At 45.2% G+C, this 25,149-nt stretch overlaps 2 long non-coding RNA genes across 3 annotated transcripts; one reads left to right on the forward strand and one right to left on the reverse strand.

Moving 5' to 3' along the window:
* Window positions 1-883: 883 nt before the first annotated feature.
* Window positions 884-9,795, forward strand: LOC116451351. Its single transcript, XR_004243185.1, has 2 exons — window positions 884-1,575; window positions 7,858-9,795. It is a non-coding gene; the product is annotated as an uncharacterized LOC116451351 (long non-coding RNA).
* A 780-nt stretch (window positions 9,796-10,575) lies between these two features.
* On the reverse strand, window positions 10,576-21,996 carry LOC116451350. Of its 2 annotated transcripts, none has more exons than XR_004243184.1 (6): window positions 21,716-21,996; window positions 21,276-21,389; window positions 20,058-20,233; window positions 16,019-16,217; window positions 12,938-13,063; window positions 10,576-11,389 (listed from the first exon to the last, which is right to left on the reverse strand). It is a non-coding gene; the product is annotated as an uncharacterized LOC116451350 (long non-coding RNA). The 2 variants fall into 2 exon arrangements; XR_004243183.1 differs by lacking the exon at window positions 10,576-11,389 and adding an exon at window positions 12,052-12,811 and having other exon boundaries at window positions 21,716-21,995.
* Between the last annotated feature and the right edge of the window lie 3,153 nt (window positions 21,997-25,149).

The following is a 25,149-nucleotide window of genomic DNA, read 5'->3' on the forward strand; positions in this document are numbered from 1 at the left end:
GCGGTGGGCTCCCCCCGCCTCAAAACCGCCCAGAAGCGCCCGAGGCGGGAGATCCCCCGCGCCGGAATCCCTCCTGTCCTGGAAAAGGGAAGCTAAAGAAAAAAAAAATGAACTCCGAACTTTCCACAAATGTCCCAAAAAACGAAGCAGCTGTGAGGGGCTTCGAGCTGTGCCTGGTCCCTCAGGTAACGGCGCTTTCCATTGGCTGCCGGAGTAGCCAGGGCTCCTATTGGCTGCCGCACGCTGCGACGCTTCCGATTGGCTGCTGCCCGATCCGCAGCCCCCGGGCAGCTGCTGCTGGGGGTCTCGCCAGGCGGGCTGCAGCCGGAGCAGGACACACCGCAACGCCAGCAGGCGTCCAGCGGTGCTCGGTGTCTGTCGGCGTTTGCAGTTCAGACAGACAAATTGAATCCAAATTGCCGGCGATTTCCACCACCTGCTATTTCTCCTCTCTTTTCCTGGATGGATTTGACAGCGCTTTCTTTCCCCCCCCAGAGTTGGAAAGCAAAATGCTCAGCTGCCCCTTGGCCGTCTCTGCTTCCTTCCACAGCTCCAGCCTTGTCCCTCTTTCTCTCCCCTTTACTTTGCACCAGGCTCTCCCTCCTCCTTTCCCAGGCAGCTCGCAGCAGAGACATTTCACCCACCAGCACCACCTGCTTCCTCTCACTCCAGATGGCTGCGGATGCGCTGATCTGCGCGCATGCGCGGGCGGGGGCGCACCACCGCTGATCCTTCCGCGGGCAGAACCGCATCACAAATAGTCCCTCCTGGCGGATCACTCCGCCTGCGCATGCGCATAATCGTTGATCCCTCCGCGGGCGGGCCGCATCGCCGCTGATCCCTCGTTCTGAACGGTATTGTGATGTTGGCTTTTTGCATGTTCCATCATTGTTATGAATGGACTGTGATGTTGGTTTTTTCATGGTCCTTAATGTGAGAAAAGCTTTGCCTGGGTTCTGTAATGTAATGCTGTAGAATGTCTATAGTTTGGGTGCTCAGTTTGGGAAGGATGGGGGGGGGGGGTCTTCACATTCCTGGAAAATCTTATCAGAAGAAAAGAACCCGAAACCAGGCGGAATGGAGCCAAGGAAAAAGATAAGACTGATAAGATGATACTCAGCAACTCCAAAGAATTAATGAATGATGCATGATGGTGATGAATAAAAATAAGCGATGTACTTTTAAAGAGGATCTTTTGGCTGTAAAGGTGCGCCTTTGGCTCTCTGCCGAAGCACCCGGCCGTACCGCCCTTTTTGCTGTTGTCTCTTAATTGTCCCTTTTTTTAAACTTTCCTTCAAATTTTATAAATAGCGAACCTCGTTTTTCACAATTTGGTGGCCCATACGGGGATAAAGCCTCAGCTCTGGGATCTCCCCGGGAACCCAGAGCAGGGGGGTGCCCCCGCCCGCTTTTGGCGGCCTCGCTTTGTGCTTCCCGGCGGGGTCAGGGGGGTTTGCAGTCAAACACCCGGAGGGCAAGAGAGGAGACAAAGCAACAAGAAAGGAAAGAAAAAGCTCCCTGAGGTACCGCGGTAATTAAACACGTAAAATCTTGTGCACGAAGACTCCGAGAAAGGTGAGTATTTTTTCTTTCCTCTTTTTGGGGGGATAAGGGGGATGAAAGTGTGTGCATGAGACGCGGGCTGGTTACCCCAGAGCTGCGAAGCGAGTGTGGAGCCTCTGAGGCTGCGGCTCTGCTCTGCCGCGAGGGAAGCGGTCAGTAAAGAGGCGAAGCCAAAGATAAAAGGAGTGAGAGAAGCCCCGGGTTAACTGGGACGGGCTTTCAGGGAAGGGATTGGACTCCTTTAAGGAGGGGAGTCAAGAATTTCCTAGTATTGGATCCGAGAAATTTAGGGTTTAAGACTGCCGGATTGAGGGTTCAAAAATTCGAGACATCCGGGCTTAATTCTGCTAAATGGAGGGTTAGTTCCGAGACATTTGGGTTTTGAGACTGCTGGATTGAGAGTTTAAAAAAAATAAAACAAATAAAAATTCAAGAAATCCAGGCTTAATTCTGTCAAATTGAGGATTACTTCAAGAAACCTGGAATTTTGGGGCAAGGGGTGAGCATTGGCCAACAATTTGAAATTAAAAGGTACCTAAGTCTTGTGTGGTTGTGACTGATAGCACTTGAGAAAGAGAAGTTGGAACAATAAAAAGGAGTGAGTGAAAATGAATGAGAATGTATGTGATAGAAATGGTAAACCTTGAAATAGAACTTTATTTTCTGGAAGGAGGCATATTTTATTAAGAGGAGGGAACTTTTGTATTCTAGGAGAAGAAAGGGGAAAGAGGTGGTGAGGTTTGAATAGTTGTTTTGTTGGTTTTTATTAAAAAGGTGGGAAACAAAGGCCTGGGAAAGATAGATAAGATTCTGAGAAAATGGGACATAAGACTAGTAAGCAAGAGTCAGGGAATAAAAAAGGGAATAGAGGCGTGCCAGCGGAAATACCCCAGGAAAGCCCTTTGGAAGTTATGTTAGCTAACTGGAATACAAACCCAAGTACAAAGGAAAAGAGCAAAGTCAAAATGATCCAGGTTTTGTATGTTTGGTTGGGCCGAGAAGGAAGTAAGATCCGACCGTGTCTTCTGGCCCAGACATGGCTCTTGAAGTCTGGATCTGTCAGGCTTTACAAGTATTTGTAAATTCAAAAGAACTCGTTAACACAGAAGAAAGCAAGTATGCTTCATGCTGGGTGGGAAACAGAGTCTAAGGGGATAAGAATTTTAAAGTTGTCCGAGACCCAAGGAAAGGAGCAAAGGGAAAGCAAGAAAGAGAAGGGCTGGGAGCCCCTGGAAGCATCGCCCCCTCCATTCCCGCCTGCCTCGCCCCAAGCCCAGGCTCCTGCGGCGCCGCTCGCAGCTGCAGCGCCGCTCCCGGAGCCCGAGGTCCCGCCTGTGCCGGCTCTCAGGCACCGCCCGCGGCTCCACCGCTTGTCCCGGCGGCGGCGGCTCCGCCGGTAGCCCCGCTGCTCCCGCCGCCCCCGCCAGCCCCTGCGGCTCCAGCGGTAGCCCAGCCCGCCGCTTTCGGTGTCCCTGTGCCCGGCCCTAGCCCGGCTCTCCGCTCCACACCAGCCCAGCCCGCCGCTTTCGGTGTCCCTGTGCCCGTCCCCAGCCCGGCTCTCCGCTCCACACCAGCCCAGCCCGCCGCTTTCGGTGTCCCTGTGCCCGTCCCCAGCCCGGCTCTCCGCTCCACACCAGCCCGGCCCGCCCCGGCCCCGCCCCGGCCGGCGGCCCCAGTCCCGGCTCCGGCCCCGCTCCCGCTGTCCGGGGCCGTTCCAGCAGCCCCTGCCCCCGCTGCGTTCTCTGCCGCGGCTCCATTGAACCCGGCTTCGGCTCCGCGGGCCGCGCTGGGCCCGCCGGCAGCTCGGCCTCCTGTCGCCGTGGCTGCTGCAGACCCGTGCAGAGGCTCCACGCCAGGCTCTGGTATCGGCCCGAAGAACTGGTCCCCTTGGAGGTTCCGGCAGCAGTCTCCGCCTTTGCTCCCCCACTCCTGGAGGAATCAGCCTCCGAGAGGATTCCCACCTCCTACCCCCCCTCCCTCCCTCGCCTGCACCGTTCCCCTGGCAACGACCGCTTCTGCTGCTCCTCTGAAAGGAGAAGCAAAACACCAAAGTTCCATCTCGAGGAACGAGCCCTTTCAGAAGGAAATAATATCTGTAGACGGTTCTTCCAGATGTGTCCAAGGAAAAAGAATGTCAGGGTAGGCTGTAGTTGATGGGGTGACTATGCACACTGGAAGATTTAGCACACAAGAAGGGAAATACATCTACTGATTCAAGGTACGCTTTTGGAGGGGTGCAAGCCTTTGGGAAAATCTGGGAGGAAAGGGGATTGCTTGGTTCAGAGGGAAAGGGGCTGATGCAGGGGAGACTTGTTTTGGAGGTTTTAGAGGCATTGGAATTGCCTGAAGAGAGAGCTGTGGTACCTAGGGGGGGACAGCGGGGGGGATGGCCTCAGAGATGGGAGGAGGGAGTTTAGCAGATCGGGGGGGGCTGAGGATGCTGCAGAGAATGGGATAAAAAGGGTTGTGTTAATTTTGACCTCGAAGAGCGAAAAGTTGGAGACTCCAAAATTCAGTGAAACAGAGGAAAAAGAATGAAGTAAGAAGGGGGGGAAGGCCAGACGAATGTGGAAAATGGAAACTTCCTGACGGAAGGCAGTTACTTCATAATATTAGAAAACATGCATCAAAACCTCATTGGGGTACTAAGGCTTTGTGTGATCACTTTCTAAGGAATTATGGGGGCATTGGAATTTATGAGTTGGCTAAACAAATAACTGAAAGATGTATGGTTTGCCAAAAAGTAAATAAGAAGGTGATGAGAAAAACAACTTCAGGAGGTCGTGAGTTGGCTCTCCGACCATTTCAAAGTATCCACGTGGACTTTACTGAACTCCCCCAAGTGCAGAGGTGGAAATTCTTGTTAGTAATAACAGACCATCTTACCCATTGGGTGGAAGCTGTTCCCAGTGTCAGAGCCACAGCCAATGTAGAATATAAAACCCTCTTAGAACAAATTATTCCTAGGTATGGAATGATTACTAAGATAGACACAATTTACATCAAAAGTTTTACAGCAACTAACTCAAGCCTTAAGAATAAAATGAGAACTACATACCCCATGGCACCCACAGAGTTCAGGATGGGTAGAAAGGATGAAACAAACTTTAAAGAGAACCTTAACTGAATTAATAATTGAAACTCAAATGTCATGGGTAAAATGCCAACCTCTGGCTTTATTGAGAGTTCAGACACAACCAGGTCAGACCTGAGAGTGTCACCTTACGAAAAGATGGTTGGTGTTGAAGATGAAAGTTTGGTAAGAAAGTTTTGCAGATATGTGGGCTCGGCCGAGAGCTCTCTGAGTGTGGAGCCTGAGGATGGGACAGAAATGAAAGCAGGTTTTGATGTAGAGTGGAAGATGTTTGCTGAAACATTGATCACTAGGGGACATGGGGCTCTGGGGAGGGACTGACAAGCTAAAAGAGGGAAGCTGAAACTTTCCCCCCGGCACCCTACACGCTGCCCCGCCTGCTCAGGTGCCCAGGTGCATCCGGCTGCTCCCTAGCCCCTGCTGGATGTTCTAACCGTCGTTCCTGGAGGGACACCCGGGATGCCTCCATTGGCCCCTATGGACTAGCAGCTCCCTGTGCAGGTGTGCCCCGGTAACCCTCTGAAAGCAGCCGGTCATACCTGGAGCTGCCGCACCTTGGAGCGGGGGACGAGGTGGAGAAAGGTCCTGCCGGTCGTTCCCTCCCCTACACGGGCCGTTGTCTGCCCCTGAAACACCGGGGTGCCGGGCTTTCCTTTCTGTGGAAAAGAACCGGCCTTCTCGTCCGGGTGCCCGTGGCCGAAATTGGGATTCTGCCTCCAAAATTCCCTATGTCCTAGGTTTGTAATTACCGAGGAAATTCCCCACAGGCTATAAGCGATTACTGGTAATTTTTCCTCTGTAATCATTACTGAATTGTGTTTCTGTTGAAGTGTTTTACATATCCCTTAAGGGGTCAGGGGTTTAGCTGGGTTGTTTATGGCTATTCCTGACAGGCCCAGACTGAACCCGAGCACCCCCCTCGCTGGTCCACCCTGAATTTCAGTGAAATATTGATATCGTTTATTAATACTCCCTTTGCCTGCTACTCACTTTTTCCCTGTCCATCCAAGGAGCAGATTTACTCCATCTTTTGTTCCCGAACACAGCTCTCCAGCCCAAATGCCGGTTCTCACAGACACAAGCTAAGCAGAATACTACTGCAAGTGTTGGCTTTTAAAGTAAAATTCTTATTACATCTGGCTAAATGATCAAAATAGATACAAATATTGACAGTCATCGGAGGAAAGCTTTTCAGAGGAGAATATACCCATTTTGCTAGCACTGATCCCATTTTTACAATATTACATTCTTTTGGGTCTGGGAATCCTGCTCATATAAGACATCTGAAAGTTGGTATTTTGCAATTTGATATTTTGAAATCGGGTCATTTTGATATTCTGGAGCTTGATATTCTGGTATTTTGAAATGGAATTATTTTGGTATTTTGGAACTTGGTGTTCTTTTATTTTAAAACCGGGTTACTTTGGTATTATGGAACTTGATGTTCTGCTATTTTGAAATTGGGTTACTTTGGTATTTTGGAACTTGGTAGTCTGGTATTTTAAAACTGAGATTTTGAAACCCGGTTTTCTTTGGTATTTTGAAATTCGGTTTTCTATTATTTTGAAACTAAGTTATTCTGGTATTTTGGAACCTAGTTTTTTGTATGCTTTTGTGGATTTTTGTATTTTTGTAGGTTTTTTGTGGGTTTTTGAGAGGTTTTTTTGTATTTTCATAAGCTGGGGGTTTGGTATTTTGTTACCTCTGATTGGCAGGGGTCTGGGACATCCTAGTTGAGTCTCTTGGCTTCATTTGCCTTCTTCCACTACAATTAACCTGGTACGGGAACTGTTAAATCGCAGACTATACAGTGAGACACTTCCTGAAACAGAAATAAATTCCGGCTGCAGCAAAGCCCACCACCACATTCAGAAACCCTTCAGCAAAGCTGTTAGAAAAGCAAAGATGATGTCTGGTGCTTCTCTATTGATTTGTCTTGTAATAAAATGAGTAATATTTGGAGCAAGTTGTCTTGCATTGCAAAGTTATTTTTACATGTTTTAAGTGAAAAATATATGAGATGTTTCCCTTAAATTCTTGGGGGGCCCCCCCCTTTTTTTTTTTTGGTTGGATGACACTAAAATGAGAAGTGCTGAAGAGAACCATAAGGCCTATACATAGGCTTTTAAAATATGTAAAATTATAAAATATGTTTGTGTTATTCAGGAAATCAAAGCACCTGGTTGCACAGCGTTTCTGAGCTTGATTTTGACTCTTCTGAGGAAAGCTTTCATACCATGGAAGTAGTTTTCTCTTTAGCCAGTACCTGTTAGAGGCCTGGCACTGACCGATGAGGTTGCTGCAGCTGTGTGATGGTCCAGGTGAACACTGGGTGCTTTTCTCCTATTTTTGAATTTATTTTTTTCTGGTACAGTTTCTTCTTACTATGTATTTAAGTAATCTCCTTGACTTTGGTAGCAGTATCCCTAAGGCACTGTAGTGTGGATTGGGAATAAGTGTCCAGTCATAAAGGTAGCAAACGGGGTTAGTGCAAGCCATAAAATGTTTTGAAGGTTTGTGGAAAAGGTTGTTTTAGCCTGTGTTTAGTAATTACAGAACTTCCTTAAGCTACTTAAGGGCCAACAGATGAAAAAATTATTTATTCCTGAAGGTTATGCTCAGAAAGGGCAGTAAAAGTCACTTCTTGTGCTGGGATACACTGCAGGCACCTGGATAAATGTCCTTCCCTAAAAATTAAAACTCACGTCAAAGTTCTTGCCTTCTTCTCCGCCTTGTTGTTACCAAGCGGAGGAAGCCGGACCTGAAGGAAGTTTGAAAGCCTCTTTCCTCTTGGGTTCTGTACTTAGTGATAGCTCATTATTAATCTGCAAAGCCTTGTCCTTGGAATTCTAATCGAAGGTTACATCATAGCAAATGTTCATACTCAGCTGGAAGTAGTTACTGAGTATTATTTTCGGTAACCTTAACTAGGAAACTGCTTACTCTTTCTCTCTCTGGTACATGGGCAAAGTTTCCCGATGAATATTTAGCAGTGGCATTTTGCTTTAATTCTCTCTATTTTATTTCCATTTAATTCCCTAAATCCATTAGGTCCCGATACTTTTCTTAATGGTTGGAAGATCTTAATCTTAAACTGACAACAGAAAAGGCCCAGGAGTTCCCTAGCTCAGGGTTATTTTTTTCTCTTTTTCTGCTTACTGTTCCCATCTGATATCTGTTCTTTTCAACGTATATTTAAGGAGTACAATTATTAGTGCTCGGGGAAGATTTGTGAAGCACTACTTCTTCATCTCGCTAGTCATGTCACAGGACCCAGTCAGAAGATTCCAGTCTGTAGCTGTACAAAATTCCAGGTATTGGTACAAATAATAGACAAAGTTAACAAAGTACTACTGTCCCTTGGGGAAGATTTCCCATGTTTGTAAAATCCGTGTGAATAGATAGAAAAATGGTCAGATTGAGTATGTATCAGTTTAAGTCCAGAACAGCATCACTTTAAACTTTCAAAAACTTCTGGGTTTTGATGATGGTGCTACCAGTTTTTAGACTACAAAAACTGACAATACTGATCTCAGAACTGTTAGACATTTCTCCAAATATTTTAATAAATACTGGATACTAAATAAGGCGTTTAGCCTTGTAACTGGTTATAGTTCTTACCTGTATGTAGAATGTATAATATATGCACACCAGTGAAATACACTTTAGCATTAAACCTGATTCATGTGGCTCAGTTCTGAGAGCCTTAGTGAACTGCACCTCCTGGAATATCCACGTACAGAAGTTTGGCTTTGAAACGGGCTAAGAGAAAGGAACGAGAGCTTACTGATCCTTTAAACGTCATCTTAAAGGAAGCACATCTGTCATTTTGCTGAGGGCAGGATAACTGCATTAACATTCCTCCGCTGTGCCCTCGGTGAGGCAGTGCAAGATGATTCAGAGGCTCTAGTTCAGCCTTGGTAGGAAATGCTGCACAGCTCAGATGGTGGGTGATTTCCAGTGTGCGTGCCATGTGCCATTCCAGTCAGCCAAGTCAGAGGGAAGCAAGGAACAGGGTCGATGGGTAGTTCAGAGGCGTCAGCTGCGTTCAGTCTGATCGTGGGAGCAGCCCAGGCCATGCTTCTGCTGGAAGTGTTCTGTGTGAATTAACTGATGTTGCTGCGACCAAAACACCTGAGCAGTACTTTGCTTTCCTTTGTATATTTAACATCTCTTTGGTCGGCATGGCCCTGGCATTGGGTTAGCCTGAGACACTGGAGTCTGGGAGATACTTCTCAAAGCCTGGTGAGAGCACTTGGGTTTAAATGTCAGCAGATTGACTGCTGATTTGCTTAGAATTTAGTGGGAGGATGTCATAGATCTATTTTTCTTATTTGCCATATGAAATAGGCAGTATATTTATTCTTTGAAATAGGACTCTCTGAGATGCCTTACCTGGAAAGGTTTCTCTGACTGGGTAGGAGCGTGTTCTCTCCCTCATCCTGCTGGTGAGTCATCCCAAAACAGAGCCTGTGAACGGTGTCTCTTTTCCATGGGTAGGAAAGATTTTCAGCCTAGAGTTTTGGAGGCAGTTTGGAGGATGCCCCAGGAGTCCAAGGCCAGCCAGAGATCTAGTTCCTAGCAACTTTTGTCTGGGAGGAATCCCGTGACATTCTCAATTTTAAGAGGCGGAATCCTGCATTTGGACCCCGGCTCCTGGCTGCGAGCAGTGGCTTTTTTCCACAGGTAGGGAACATTTCCACCCTCCTGTCCTGGAGGCAGTTGCAAATGCCACCTGACCTAATCAAAAGTATATGCCAAGGCTTAATAAGAACCCAGAAGATCCAGTGCATCACCTGCATCACTGACTGAGCCTCAGTCAGTTCAGCTGGGTTTTGCGGGAGAGGACCACTGGGTTTGAACCTTTGTACAACCCTGTTTTGTGGGATTAAGCACAGCAAAATAAATATATAGATATAAATTATAGAAATCACTTATTTGCATTGATTTTAATTACTCCCTACAGATCGCAAGAGCTGTTACTCACCAGAACAATGACCGTGGGCAAATCTCTTTCTCTCTGCCTAGAGGAGAGACGTTGGGGAGCGTTTGACAGCAGAGGGGCTCTACGGAATCTTCACCGCTATGGTGGCAGGCACTTGACTGCAATAAAGATGCTTACAATAGATTTTATGTTACTTTCTCGACCAATTGCAGTTTTCACGTGCTTTCCCCGCCAGGCCCCGCCTGCACGGGGCGGTGCACGATCTCCCAGAAGGACTGACGCTGCCGCCACCGCCGCAACTCCGCTGTTTCTAGGGCGAGGAGCCCGGCGGAGCGCAGCGCCGGCACCATCTTCGCGCCGGGGCGGGCGGCTCGGGGAGCGGGAGGCGGCAGGAAGGCGGGGAGGCGGCAGAGGAAGCGAGGAACACCCTCTGAGCCGGGCCTGGGCCCGTGGGCGCCACCGTGCGCAGCAGTGGATCTCCCCAGGATAACCACCAGCAGCCAATGTACCCGGGGGGAATCAATTCACTCCCGGTAACTGACCCAACGCGGGGTGAGCGGCAGCCGTGTCCCTGAACTGCCCAAGTTTCACCTCAGACTGGTGTGTTTGGCTGTGTTTTTTTTAATTTTTCTTTTCTGCAATGTGAAAATTGGGGCGAGGGAGGTTGCTTTTTCAAAATCCTCGATTTTAGGAGTTTCCAGTGCTTTTCCACAACATGAAAATTCGTGCTTTTTGATTTTTTTTTTTTTTTTTTTTTTTTTTGTCCATGACAATGTGGAGGGCTTTGGTTTCTGGCTGCATCAATCCACGCAGTTTCTGAAAGAAATTTCACAGTTTGGGGCTTCTGAGAGACAATTCTGCCGGGATTTATGGAGCGAGAAACCAAAACCTTTACCCAAAACTGTTTTGTTATCCCCCCCGCCCCATACACTTTGACATATTTACACTCATCTATTTCGACTATGTCTATTTGCACTTATTATACAGAATATCTGTTTACACTTACAGATCTATTAACACCTGTTTAACTTGTTAACGCATAAACCACGTATTTAGACTGCTTAGACTTGTGCATTGATGCTTCAACATCACTTTAGACTTCTCCATTTCGACTTCAAGAAAAGCTCTGTTTAGATTACATCTAATATCTGCTTAGACTGTATGTAAGAGCTAATAGCTGTTAGCTCTTTTTTTTTTAAGTCCTTCATATATATCATATTTTGTTAAATTTTGAAGTCCTTTATTGGTTAATTTATATCTATATAAGAGTTATATTTGCATTTTAAAAGCTTGTATCTCTCAGTTCGGCTTGCATGGACAAGCTTGGGTAGCGGAGGGGGCAGGGAGGAGAAACCACAACAGTGGTTTCTGCAAGGAGCTTCTAGAAGCTTCCACCGTGTCTGGCAGAGCCAGTCCCTGGTAGCTCCGAAGACAGATGTGGTGCTGGTCAAGGCTGGGGCAATTAGAAACGGTGGTAATACCTCTGTGATAACATATTTAAGAAGAAACAAAAAAAATATATTGCACAGTTGTAACTGCGCCCGGAGAAGAGCAGGGTGGGAATACGCGAGCGGAACAACTCTGCAGCCACCGAAGTCAGTGGAGAAGGAGGCACTCCAGGCAGCGGAGCTGAGATTCCTCTGCAGCCCATGGAGGAGACCATGCTGAAGCAGCCTGCCCTTGAAGGACTGCAACCTGTGGAAGAATGACTCACACTGCAGCAGTTCACAGAGATCTGTTGCTCATGAGATGGACTCACATTGGAGAAGTTTGCAGAGAACCGTCTCCTGTGGGAGAAACAAGGGGGGATAAAATGACCATAACCCCCCTTCCGTGTCGCTCTGCGTTGCCGAGGTACAAGGTGGAGCTGGGAAGGAGGGAGGGGCAGGGGGAAGGTGTTTTTAAGGTTTTCTTTTACTTCTCATTATCCTGCTCTGATTTTGTTAGCAATAAATTCAATTAATATCTATAATTTGAGCCTGGTTTGCCCATGATGCTGTTTGATGAGCCATCTCTCTTGGTCCTTATCTCTGTCCAGCTGTGGAGAGGAGTGAGTGAGCAGCTTTCATGGGTGCCTGGCATCAGGCCCGGGTCAACCCACAACACTTATACAAAACATCCGTCACGTGAAAAGGAGAAATTTCTTCAACCTTTAGTGGGGGGAGATCTACTGGAGCCTTAGTATTTACCTTACCTGTCAGCACCCTAGGAAAGCTGAGACCCTTGTGTCTGATGGGTCTGTTGCCATCCCGTTACAGGAATGCTTCACTGAGCAGTCCTGCTGGATCAAAGGGTGGCTCAACTGACTTATTCAAGAACACACCAACAGCATAAGGGAGACCCCTCAGCAGGTCTTCCCACTTTATGACCCCCCTAGCGGCTCCTCCTCTTTATTTATGTCACCTTCTGCCAGTGACTGCTACCATCCGTGAAGGACTCACACCAACAGTTTATAGATAAAGACTCTTTATTAATATAAAATAGTGACAGGTTAAGGTTCAAGGATTGTCGGCGATAGTATCTGACTGCAAAAACATATTCAAAGAAATACAGAGACAAGCTCTAAGCCCCAATAAAAGTATTCAGTGCACACAGAGCACGGTTCTGGCTGGATGGCCGGGCCCAGAGAGTGGTGCTGCATCCAGCTGGTGGCCGGTCCAGGACATGGACCTGCAGAAGTGTCTAGAGGAAGCCACAAAAATGGAGGGCTGGAACACCTGTTCCATGAAGAAAGGCTGAAAGAGTTGGGGTTGCTTATCCTGGAGAAGAGAAGCCTCCAGGCAGCCATTACTGTGGCCTTTCAGTATGTATAGGGGGCCTTTAGGAAAGATGGGGACATACATTTTAGTAGGATCTGTAGTGATAGAAGGGGTGATGTTTTTAAACGAAAAGAGTATAGATCCAGACTAGATAAGGAAGAAATTTTTTACAGCGAGGATGGTGAAATACTGGCACAGACTGCCCAAAGAAGCTGTGGATGCCTCATCCCTGGAAACATTCAAGGTTGGACAGAGGTCTAAGAAACCTGATCTAGCTGAAGATGTCCATGCTCATTGCAGGGGAAGTTGGAGCCCATGACCTTAAATTGCATGATTCTATAAGTAACAGACAGCTGTGGTGGTACATCCCTCCACCCTGCAAAGAATCAAGAGCTACCAAATTATGCTGGTAACGTCTTTTCAATGGGCATCACCCAAGTTGTTCAGCATCTGAAAGACAAAAATTGGTTTCTGTCCTTCCTCAGCCATGCTACAGGTTTGTTAGAGAAAACAGGAGGCTGAAAATTTACTGCCTCTATGCAACCAGTTCTTTTAAATCACATTTCCATACAATACCTTGTTCGGTGGCATTCTGTGTCACAGTTCCATATACCATAGCACAACCCAAGCTTCTACACACAGAGCAGGACTCTACACAAAGCTGTTATCACTTGAAGAGCTGTCTCCTTCATAAATTACTATCTGCAAAATACAATAAGACAGTTCGGTTTGAAGTCTTCCCCTCTTCCCCCCCACCCCCTCCAGCCCCACTCCTTAACTTTGCTGCACTGCTACTTCTTGTGATACTTGTAGCACTGCTGGGAGCAGTATCAGGTCCTCAGTTTGGAAGTCTTAGGACAAGGCTCTGAAGCGCCACAGCTAACTTGAAGAAGACCGAATAGTAATACCAAAGTCTGAGTTACTAGATCAATTTACTATAAATTGCTGAAAACTCAAAATTTAAAAAAAGTATCATCTATGAATGTGAAAACAATGCAAAATTTAAATTAAAAATATGATTTAGGAAAAAAAAAAGTCCCAGACTTTTTATTCTTTTTACCTGGTAGCAAATCTTTATCAGTATCTGCCAGCCTATATGTATTTATTGCAGTGCAACATGAAAAAAAGCTTCTCTGAATCCTCTCATGTTTCCTCCACTTCATGCTAAACATGCATGTACATTATGCACAGGCCACTAGATCTCAATGCAAGACAAGAAAATCCAAGGAAAACATTAAGTTTAAAGTCCCATTTTTTCCATTTTCTAGGATTAAAATGCAAAGCTTTCAGCTAAAAATTGAGGCTCTGAACACAATTTTTCTACGCAGAAACTAGACTTAGAATTCAACTTAGCATTTGACTTAACATTGTCGGTATACAATAAGCATAGGTGTACAGAGCTGGCCACACAGCAATTCTGCCTGAAACAAAACTACTTATTAGTTTATCCATCTCAAATATTTAAAGCATGTGGCAGAAGTAATTCAAAGAAATCCAGGGTAAATTAGGCACTGTGAATGAAATTCATATCCTAAAATGAGAGTAGTACTAATTTCACTTTATACCAGTTTAGGTGGTGCACAAGCATTATGCAGACTTGTCCACCTGTACCCCAGAATGGATTCTGTCATTCAGGATAAGCTTTCACTACAGGTTTGCTAGAACATCTGGAAAGGCACCACAGAAAGTTGCAGCAAATGTGGTATGGATCACATGCCTGCCTGTGTTTCACATCTGGAGTAATCTAATAGTGGGGAGGGGTGTCACCCATTACAGAGAGAACATGTGCAATCACAGTTTTAAGTCACACACTCTTTTCCAGATTTATCTGGGATTCTGAGAGCAGCCTGAAGGACAAGCTTTAGATTATCACCTTTCAGAAAACATGTGGGAATTCAAGACATTTTCCATTATGCTCCAGAATACATAGATAACCCAGTCTGCTCATGTAGCCTCACTGCAGCCAGACCCTTGTTTAAAGACAGCCTTTCTGACCCAGTTTCTTCCACTGGACTTCCTTCAGATGTTGAAAAACACCTGCCTAAGGCCAAGCACTCCAAGAGGCACTCAACTATTTTGACTCTCAGATGCACCCAGTCAGTGCACACAAATGAGAAGAAAAAGGGAGAATAAAAGCACTTTCTGTCCTATCTAGTCTCATAGATGGCCCAAGACAGATGGGCATCCCAGACTGCAATGTGCAGCAGAGGTTATTTAGTGTTGCTTGGTGCCTTCCCAGATACTGGAAGCAGCTTGGCTAGTACTCTCCTTTATACAAAAATCTAGAAGTGTGGAGTTTACACGGTGCCTCAAAGAGCGTTCCTGGCTCTTCTGCCTGTTGCCAACTGACACTGGGAATGAACCATGAAAAGCAATGTCAGAAGTTATAAAGTTCTAGATGTGTGTTATGCTCCAAAGATACGCATTCCAGTACTTGTCTCCAGGCACCCTGAGCTGGAAAACAAAACAACTTTCTACTCCTTGTGAGTTAAGGGAGAAACTGGGAAGGAGGAAGAAAAAAAACCACACAAATGGGAAGACGACACCACCACAAGTCCTGTGGAAAAAATCAAATATACAAACAAACAAAAAACCCAGACAAAAACCAACCAAGAACCTTAGCCTCAGATTCCTAAAGGAATTCAAAGGAACCCAAGCTGCATAACTTGATGCGATTGGTTTCATATTCAAGACTACACTTAGAGTTACAAGGTTACTTGACCATTGCTAACGTGGGTATTTCCTAGTACGAACGTCCACGTTTTGTTTCTTAACACAAGGTGGCAGCATACGGCACCTAAAGCCTACTGGCGCCACCTCTGATAAAGCCAAACAGAGCTCAGTTATCTAAGTACGGCACAAGCTGCTCTCTCTGAAGTCGAGAAATTACCAGAAATCTCTAAAGTCTGCACAAGAGAACTCTGAGTATAACTTTATCACCTACTACCATTCGGCTATATCTGCTTTCAAAAGTAATTGTAAGCTACCACCATCCTAGAGGAAAAGGGTAAAATCACTGTCCCTTCTGTCCTGCCAGTCAGTGAAGTCAGGTCACCAGCCTTTCAAGTCTACGAACAGACTTTCCTTCTCCTCTTTTACAAATGCAATAGACCCTACCAGAAAAGGCATAAAGAGTAGCCCTAAAAGAAGAGTCTGGAAGACCATTCTTTCTATGCAGTATTCCTGCTTCAGAAAAAGGAAGTGTTTCCAGTTTCTGAGCATTTGTCTTCTTCACACAGAAGACCTTATAAAACCCACCTTGCAAGAATACTGTGTGGTTTGATGTTTCTAATGAAGCCTGTATGCATTTATGTCCTGTTAAATTCCATTTAAGTGAAACAACATTCTCTGGTAAATCAAGAAACTTAAAACGAGGCATTCAGTTTTGAGTACCACTTCCAGCTCATTTTACTCATTCCGGGTAGGGCCAGTTTTGTTCTCTTATGAAGCTGATTTCTCTTTTAAAAAACAAAACCAAAACAACAACAACAACAAAAAAAAACCCTAGCGCTTTTTTGTTATTATTTTTACATGTACTTTATAGACCCATCCACCTTGGGCAAACCCACATTTGCTGTGCTGACAAACTTCCACTATCACAGCTTTGATGCGAGACCTGTGCGCTGGGTAAATAGTTATTATGATTCCCTCTCTTACCTGCAGGACATCACATCAATCAAACGGATTCAAAATCCATTGTACCAGCTGTTGAATTACCAGCTCCTGGGGCACAAGACATGGGCAGTTCAGGATCCACATGGAAAAAGTCTGGATCACCATGCCAAGGGACTCCAGAAGACTGTTCAAGGACACCTTCGGTGACAGCTGGCAACAGCTGTATTGTGAAAGAGGAATCCTGTGATAAAAAAAGTGCAAGTCTGATGACAAGGAACGATTCTGGGGCAGACTCTTCAAAGAAGGCAAAGGCTTTGTCACTGAGCATAACACCTGAAGTCAGGTTTGCATAAGGGAGACAGAGGTAGGCTGTAGTAACGTCCAACATTATTATTAGCAATATGACTGCCTAAGATTATGACTTGTCAGACAAGCACAGATGATAGGAACAGACAGGGAGTTTGGGCAGACTTTTTGGAAATGCTAGTTTATCTCTATTAGTCTTTATTTAAGTGAATACAAACTGTTGGGAAAAAAAACTAAAGTTCCTGGGAAGAAAGTTTAGTACATTAAAACAAACCAACCATCCCTGTCAGGGAGGCCTTAGCCTTCAATTTCATGTTTTGGATAAGGTCTCCCTGACAGATTTTGTTTCCTTGGGTTTTGTTTGTTTGAGATACTTTTTTATGCTCTTGCTACCAAACAGTGGACCAGAAATGCAGAATGACCATTTATGGCTAGAAAAAAAAAATGGTGCAAGGAAGAGGGATTCAGAATCATTAGGAAATTAGAGAAGCCTTCAAAAATAGAAGGACCCTATACAGGATATATGTCCTTCATCAGAAGCCACATGCAATCAGGGTGCTGAAATTGACAGTAAAAAAAAGAGAAAAGGGGGTTGGGAGGGTTTAACCTAAGAATCACAGGAAAACCAGCAAGTGTTGAAAAGCACACGGTTTTCGGTCATATACACAAACTTTTGTATTTTCCTAAGTATAAAAAGCATTCACCAAAACACAAGAACAGTTCAATATCCTTGCAAGAGCAACAAAATCCGGATATCTACTACAATGGGGCATTTAAACTTTATTTTTTAATAAAGTAGTAGCATAGCTTGAAAAGTAAAAATATTTCCTAGTGACAGGAAAACATTTTAAAGACATCAAATCAGCAATCGTGCTTTATTACCTACTAGAAAAGGCTAAGAACCAATCCAAAATAATTATTCTGACAAAGGGGAAGGACAACATCCCTCAAAACGTGGAAATTATGGTGAAATACAGAAAACCAAGACATGGTCATAAGCTGTCATTTTAAAACACAATACGGCAGGCCAGAAATGTGGCTTGGGGAAAACCACTGGCAGACAGGAAGAGAACTGGTGACTCCTTTCCCTGCCATATCAGGGACTGCAAGGTCTATCAAAGAATTCATAAAGCAAGCTGATGGTCAAAATTTAAGGGGGCACCAGAAGTGATTGTCACACCCGTTTTGTTTCAGACAAACTTGGAAACGTTTCTGTGACATAAATTTCCTTTACAGGTGTTACAAAATATTTTAAACTGAAATATCTGTAGAACAGATTACAGAAGGGATTAAGCCATCAAAACAAATAACAACTAGTCATGAGGCCATATGGTATCCCTTCCGATGCTTGACTTGAGGATGAAATAACAAGCACGGCATCTGTGGTGTTTTATCTCTGTACTAGGGGACGGGATGGTACCATACGTAACGTGATTTTTTCATTGAGATTTTCAGACAGCTCCAGGCTTAAAAATCCTATGTCTGCCCCAGGCATGCTAGTGCAAGCATACTAGTAGAGCTAGCTAGAAGAATTTGCACATACATAAGTAGTAAATGTACATAAAACATCAGCACAATTTTTGCAAAGGAAATTTGTGCCTGACAAATCCTTTAGAAATATTTGGAATTATCAGTGAACGTACAGACAAGAGAAATTCACCTGATGTACTGTATATGGATTTCTAGAACCTGTTCAGTACAAACCCTCAAAGACTTAATCTGCGTTGCGTGGGACAACAGGAACAGTTCTCCCATAGAGAAGCAACTCATTAAAAGGCTAAAAGAAATTGAATAAATGGCCAGTTCATAGTTGAGTAAAAATTGCCAGTAGATTCAAGCAGAGATCTCTGATTAGCCCTAGGAAACCATACTTACAGAGGATTTGAAAAAGTCAGGTGAGTAGCGAGGCAAGAGATTTCTAGCAATGTTCTCCTGCGTAGTTAAAAAAAATGTCCCTGTAGGGTTGCTGCAGGGGCTAACAATATTGCCGGAACAAACAGTAAAGCTGCAGATGCATTTTGGTGTGAATAATGCAAAAAATAAACAGCAAAGACGCACAGGGTATGGACGTTCAAAGTTTGAACATCGAACATTGAATACTGAACAGAGAACCGTTATGACCAAGAGGAGATCTTGAAAATTAATAGGTTTAAAAGCTCATTGCTCAAAATTCAGACAGAAGACTTGGAAATACTTGCAAAAGAATAGAAAACATAGGAGGGGAAAAAAATAATGTTACAATTAATCCACACTGCTCCTCCATCTTGAATATGGTGTATAATGCAGACCTCTACCTCTCCGAAATGAGGTAACAGTAGGTACTAAAAGATATACATGTATGAAATGAGATACAAATCAGCTGCTGTACAAAACAGACTCTTCTTCAACCAGAGAGCAAATTGGGACAGGCATGACAAAGTTCAGCAGTTATCACAGAAGTGATATTATTCATCGCTTTCTGTAATAGAAGTCTTATGATGTGTCAAATGGCGTTAGGAAGTACCAGGTTTAAACACACATCTCTCTCCTTTATGCAGCACCTGGACATTGTAAAACTCATTTTTCCATCAGATACTGTGAATGCTAAAACTTGGCATAGCTTAATAAATCACTCAGACAACGTCAGATGGAATGTGCAAAGACAGGACCTCTAGTTCATGAAACTTATCAGCCACAGGTCACAGTCACGAGAAAAATATTCCAGGGCTGTCTTGGACAATGGACCAGAGATTGAACTCCTTTTGACTATGGAAAATCCTTTAACAAACACCATCAGTCTTTCCTTGCTTATTAACTACTATATTTTAATGTAGGCATGCTTTAAAAAAAAAAAAAATCTCACGTCTTCATTTATGACCCTAGAGGTCTGTGCCACATTACGACTACAATTAAAACACCTCAGGTGGCTTGTTTCGTCCACAAAAGACCTCCTCCTTAGGAAAAACGTGAGATGTATGGATACCTTCTGCCATTAAATTCAATGCTTCACAGATGTGTTCCAGTTCATTTGAATGCATCTGGAGCTTCTTATAATTCTCAAGCTTTTTTTCCACAAACAGAACTTAAGAATCATGGCCGAGACCTTAATCACAAATATCTTCAGAACAAAATGCTGCTGCTGTACATTTCCTTCAACTTTGTGTCATATTTCCAACTCCGGTTCTCTGGCTAATTAGGAAGAAACCTTTCAGACAGTATTCTAAGAATCTCTGTTGACATTTTGTTCAAGGGAATTGTTAATAAGATTTACTCAATCGAGCCTGTCCCTTCATTTCCTTATGCTCCAGTGTTCTTTCAGGTATACCAAAGAAAAATACTGTTAAAACCACTAAAAATGGTAAAACTAAATTCATTCACTCCATAGCTTAATCACACTTCTTTGACTAATGTTTAGATTTTACTAAGGTGTGTTTAAAAGTATTTTGAGGGTTCCCTAAGGCTGCTATAACTAGAACTCCTGTAAATGCAGGCAAACCTGGACACATAGTTCCAGTTCACACACTAAGCTCACAGAATGTCACATGTCGGAATGCAGCAGGCAGTTCAGTGACTTGCTACGTAGCTGGGCACATTCTGGTAGATAACCTGAGAGCTACACACACCTGTGCAGTCAAACCAGTGCAGCAATTAGGATAAACAGATTTTAGATATTCATTATGTAACATGTTTTCATGAGCTTCTAAAGCCATCCCCAAATAACCTTGTCAGATTGAAGAACAGCCACTGACATAAAAAGCCATGCTCAGTCTGTTTAAAAGTTTTAACTGCATCTTACCAAAAGGATGAAAGCATTCACCGCCTCTTAACGATCAAATCGAAATTCTTTCTCCCCATCTCTCCAACTCTGATGTTCGCAGATCTATTAGTGATCAACAGTTGTACTGTTACAGGAGAAGCCCACTATCACGGTAGCTGGGGTAACAGAAGTTGTGTCATATTACTCAGGTCAGCCTAAGAGAGGACACGAATAGCAGAACTTTCAGCTGTCAACATTTACTGGTAGTATCATTGTGTAACATCATTCGTGTTTGGAGATACAAAAACGTGGTAGGAAAAGGTCACAAAAGAAAAAGATAAGCCTATATGCTTGCTAAAAAAGAAAAAAAAAAAGCCCCAGAAGCATACTTTCATAATGCTTTTTGTATTTATGGAAGCAAAATATACACATTGAAAATACTTCTGCGTAAACCGTCATTTTTGTTATGATGGTGCCGAAAAAATTGAAGCCTGCAAAGTGCTAGAGATTATGTATAAGCATCAGCCTCAGCTATTTAGAAGAGAGAGTTTCATTCATCAAGACCATCATTAGTCTATCAGTCAAGGCTGATTTCTAAAAAACAAAGTTCCTTTGATTATAGGAGAAAAGCTTAACTATTAAAAAAGTTCTTGTTCTTTAGCTATATCCTCACATTTCATCCTAGAATCTTTGTGCACTTCGAAACATACAATCTCTTTTCTAGGTTTAACTAGTACTTATTAGGGCTACATTAACCTAACGTACACAGGTAAAAAACATGGAATGTTTAGCTCAACGACCACACCACCAAGCGCTCTTCATAAATATATTGTCTGCACTCAAAACTCTTGAGGATTCTAAAGTCTACTGGGCCACAAACAGAAAAAAATTTGAAATAGAGTCACTTATAACCAAAAAGTCAAATACGCTAGCCCCAGTTAATTGTGCAGCTTGCTTTAGAAGGGGTCAGCCCTAGTTAATAGTTTGGTTTAGAAGGGGTCAAAGACACTCTTCATGAGCCAGCCTTCAGCCACTGCACTCAGCTTCACTCAAACCGAACAGTGGTGAGAATGTACTTGGGGGCAGCCCTTCTAAGGACATCTGCCGCAGCTCAGATTACCTTCAGTCTGCGAGCTACCAGTTTAGAGTCTACAAAGTTATTTCTCTTGGGGCTACCTGAGGTCTTGCTCAGATGCACAAAATCCGGACGTGTACGAGTGAAATCCCTAAAGGAAAGAGAGGCCCATGAACACATACCTCTTGAGTACAAAGTCTCTGCCTACAGCTCTCTCTTCTCCGTGTTGTCTCGTCTCTTCAGTCAGGGCCCATAAGCTACTTGGTAAGAGCAATTCGCGGTCACAACAGAAATACCTGTAACAGTTGCATTTTACCAGCTTTCTAGAAAGTCTCCAGTGGCATTTCCAGAAAATAAGAGGACACAATCCAACAGGCCACACAGCGTACCACACCAGACACTGCACTCTGAGTATGCCCGAACTAATTTTTAGCTCCTTATTTCTAAGGGGAAAGAAAACCGAACAATCATTTTTCTCTAGTGCAATTAAAGCAAAAAACAACCACCTAGTCGAGGACTATCCACACTTCCCCACGTGAACAGTCGCTTACAGAAAGGCTCTGCAGAGGAAAAGGCTGGGTGGACAAGGTCAGTGGCCTCTGCAGGGTAGACTGCACCCTACCTATTTCGGAGGCGTGTATGAAGAGCGACTCAGTCCCTATTAACGAAAACGAACAGTAACCAGCAGCGAGGAAGCGCTGACGGTCGGCCTGCCCTCCAGCGGCCTTTGCGAGCCCCACGGAGAGCCGCGGCCCGCCGCTCGGCCCACTGCGGAGCAGAGACTTCCGCTGCCCGGAGCCGCGAGCCCCGTAATCCACGGCTGGTGCGGAGCCAGCACCCTCCCCAGAGAAGGCTTCCCGAGCCCACCCCAAGAGGAGGGGGAGGGAGGCACGGGGGGGGGGGTACGGGGTAAGGAGGAGGGAGACCGTGCTGCAGCATCCCGGCGGCTGCGCGGCGCAGCCCCGGAACGCCTAGGCAGGAAACTCCTTTTTTGGCCCGCGGAAGGGCCATAAAAGGCATGGAGGAAATTCCAAATATGGTCGGCGCGGTTCCGGGACGCCGCGGAGGCGGTGCTTCTGCTCAGCCGGGATCGCCCCCCGGCGCGCTCGCGGCGCTGGCGCGGCGCCGCGAGGCGCTGGAGCCTCGGGGAGGGGGAGGGGGGGGCTCCCCTGAGCCCAGCCGGGCCGCCGTTCCTGTCGCTAGCGGTCAGATCTGAACTGGGCTTTAAATAACAAACACCTGAGGTTTAGTTCCAAGCAAATGGGTTTTCTGCGCGTGAGTGTAAAAGCGAGAGGTCTTCGCTTCCTTCCCCGCCGCTGTACTTCCTACAGGGAAGGGTTTTCCCGGCCGGTGACAACACCTGCTGTTTCCTTGGAGCAGCCTCCTTGAAACCGACTCATCCTCCAATTGGACTAGAAGCAAACTTTTAAGAATCAGAAATCCTGTCTTCAGGCCAACAGCAAACGAAAGATCTTGCAGAAAACGTATGGTCAGGGCTTTCTCAAGCCTGAAATCTGCTTTCGTTTTATGGGATGAAGGCCATGAAAATAGTGGGAGCAGAGGACCCCATGCATTTATTTCCTTTATGTTACATACAAGGGCAGCAAATGCAAAGCGCAGGTTACTGCAACTTAGACCAGATGCCAATGCTTAAATTATGAGCATTTTCTAGGAAGTTACGCCTAAGGGTACCTGCATGAAACTCTCCCAAATGTCATACATCAACAGTTTTTACAAATTTTTTTTTTTTTTTTCCATGCTAGAGGCTCCATGGCATGGGGAGCTTCCTGCAATGGGATGCAATTCAGACAAGTGATCTCCTCCTAGCTGGATGGGAAGTGTCATTTGCCAGTTTGCAGGGCATTAAAGGCAAGCTATAGTGCACAGCTACTCAGTTCCTCAGAACACTGCTAGCTTGTACTTCTCAGCATACTGCTTTTTGAGTCAGGGTTAACGTGGGGCCAACAGTAGTCCTACATACCTGGTTCAATGCCTCTGAACATCCCTGCAGTTGGACAGTGCTACCCATGGAGTGTCTGTGACCAATGCATAACAGCTCTTGGAGCCCAGAATTCTTCCACTTAAAGGGATACTGCAGCATACTCAAGAGAAGGTTTAAGGAGGTGACAGGGGAGGGGAGAGAGAGGGATAGGGTGAATTTCTAGAGGCTCCCACGAGTTGAAATTGTCTACTGTAACAAAGTGGATCATGCATGGGGCAAGTAGGACCAGCATTTCTTTGAGCTAGAGATCCCATCATCTCCCTCGGACCGCTGGCTTGGCCCCCGGAGGCCAGTCTTGTGTCTGGCAGAGGTGTCTAGTCAGACATCAGAGACACGCCCTGCTGCTAGTAAGGGTGCACTTGCCTTCATTCCTGTATAGCCACGCGCTGCTGCCTGACTTGGACCGCTTTTCACACAATGCACTAAACAGAATCTATCTTTTTTTTTGCCTCTTTAGGCAAGGAAATTACCATCGCTGCTCATTTCAAAGTGCCCTGGAGAACCTGGGGCACCCGCAGGCTCTCAAGCAGTTTTTAGCACAATCAACAAACTGACTACTCTGTCAGTTTTTAGCACAATCAAAATTCCAGAAGGCTAGATCAGGAGTTAGTGGAGATGAGCTTGAAAAGACATCAACATCTACATCTTTTTGAGGAGGAGAAGTGGAGAGGAGGGTGTGCTGATCTCTTCCTTGTGGTATCCAGTGACAGGACAGGACACGCAGGAGTAGGTCAAAGCTGCGTTAGGAGATGTTCAGACTTCACATCAGGAAACATTTCTTTACTGAGGGGGTAGTCAAATGGAACAGGGTTCCCAGAGAGGTGGTCAATGCCTCAAGCCTCTCAGTATTGAAGAGACATTTGTACATTGTAATATATGTACCCTTAATAGCATGCTTTCACTTTTGAACAGCCCCAAAGTGGCAGCTGGACTACGAGTTCATTGTAGGCCCTGGCTCCCTTTCAACTGAGATATTCTGTTCTCTACATCCGATCAGAGCAGTTCTCACAGATCAGAATAAGCTGACTCCAACTGTTTATTTTGTTCTTGGCTTTGGGAACTGGATGTAGGCAAAAAATTTTATCTTTACCTGTATATAATGTTATTTTCTTCCTTCTTTGAAGCACCAACGTTTGGAGACCCTTCATTGTCTTTTCTCCCCGTAAGGGGAATTCTGTGACTTCTGACATGGGTTATATGCTCAGGTAGTCTGAAGCCACGTATGCAACTTGCCCAGTCAACTTGCCTTGAACAAAGGCAAGAGCCCCTTGGGTTGAAGAGAATTAGCATCTTTTCTGAAAAGGGGGCATCTATCAGGACCAGCTACAAAGTCACTGTTAGCAGCTTGCAGATCACATCCAGCACTGCAGGCACAAGCCAGCACAAATCTGCACAGGCCTTTCCCCACAGCTTGTCCAGTCCTCTGAGAACAGTCCTGCCTGAGAGACGACAGACTGGGATTTACCAACTGGTAAGCTCTTAGGCATCTTTCAGAATTTATGCCATTTGCCAGAGGTGGCCTTCATACCTGAGGAGAAGGACTAGCATAAGGGGCTTCAGCCAGTTGCCCTTCCTAGCGAGTACAGTCAATTTTGGTAAGCAGTTAGGGCACACTGTGTTTGGCAGAGGGTTTTTTGCCAGTTTACACCGTGCTAGGTGCATTCATCAGGACCTTTATCTGCATCCCAACTAGTCACAACCTTAAACATTAGTGTCTTGTAGAGAGCCTATCCCAAAAGGAGGAACACCTCTTCTGTACCTGCACCACGAGCTCTCACAGATCCAATTTCCTCTGAATTCAGTCTGGCGGTGATCACATAACCCCTGAAATGCATTTCAAGCCACCAGGAAGGAGTGTTTTCTCCTAGAAATATACTGAAACCCCTGTAAGAAAGGGTATCAGGCCCACACACTCATATGCCCTAGTGTTGTGTCAAGGGAGGAACTTACGGCAACCCTCAGCTGACCAGGGCTATCTTCTGTCAGACCAGCCGTTATGACTGAGCTTACCGTATTTCCAGCCTAGAAACTGCTCTATCATTTGCCATCCCGTG

Source organism: Corvus moneduloides, chromosome 15 (genome assembly GCF_009650955.1).
Source record: "Corvus moneduloides isolate bCorMon1 chromosome 15, bCorMon1.pri, whole genome shotgun sequence".
Lineage (NCBI taxonomy): Eukaryota > Metazoa > Chordata > Aves > Passeriformes > Corvidae > Corvus > Corvus moneduloides.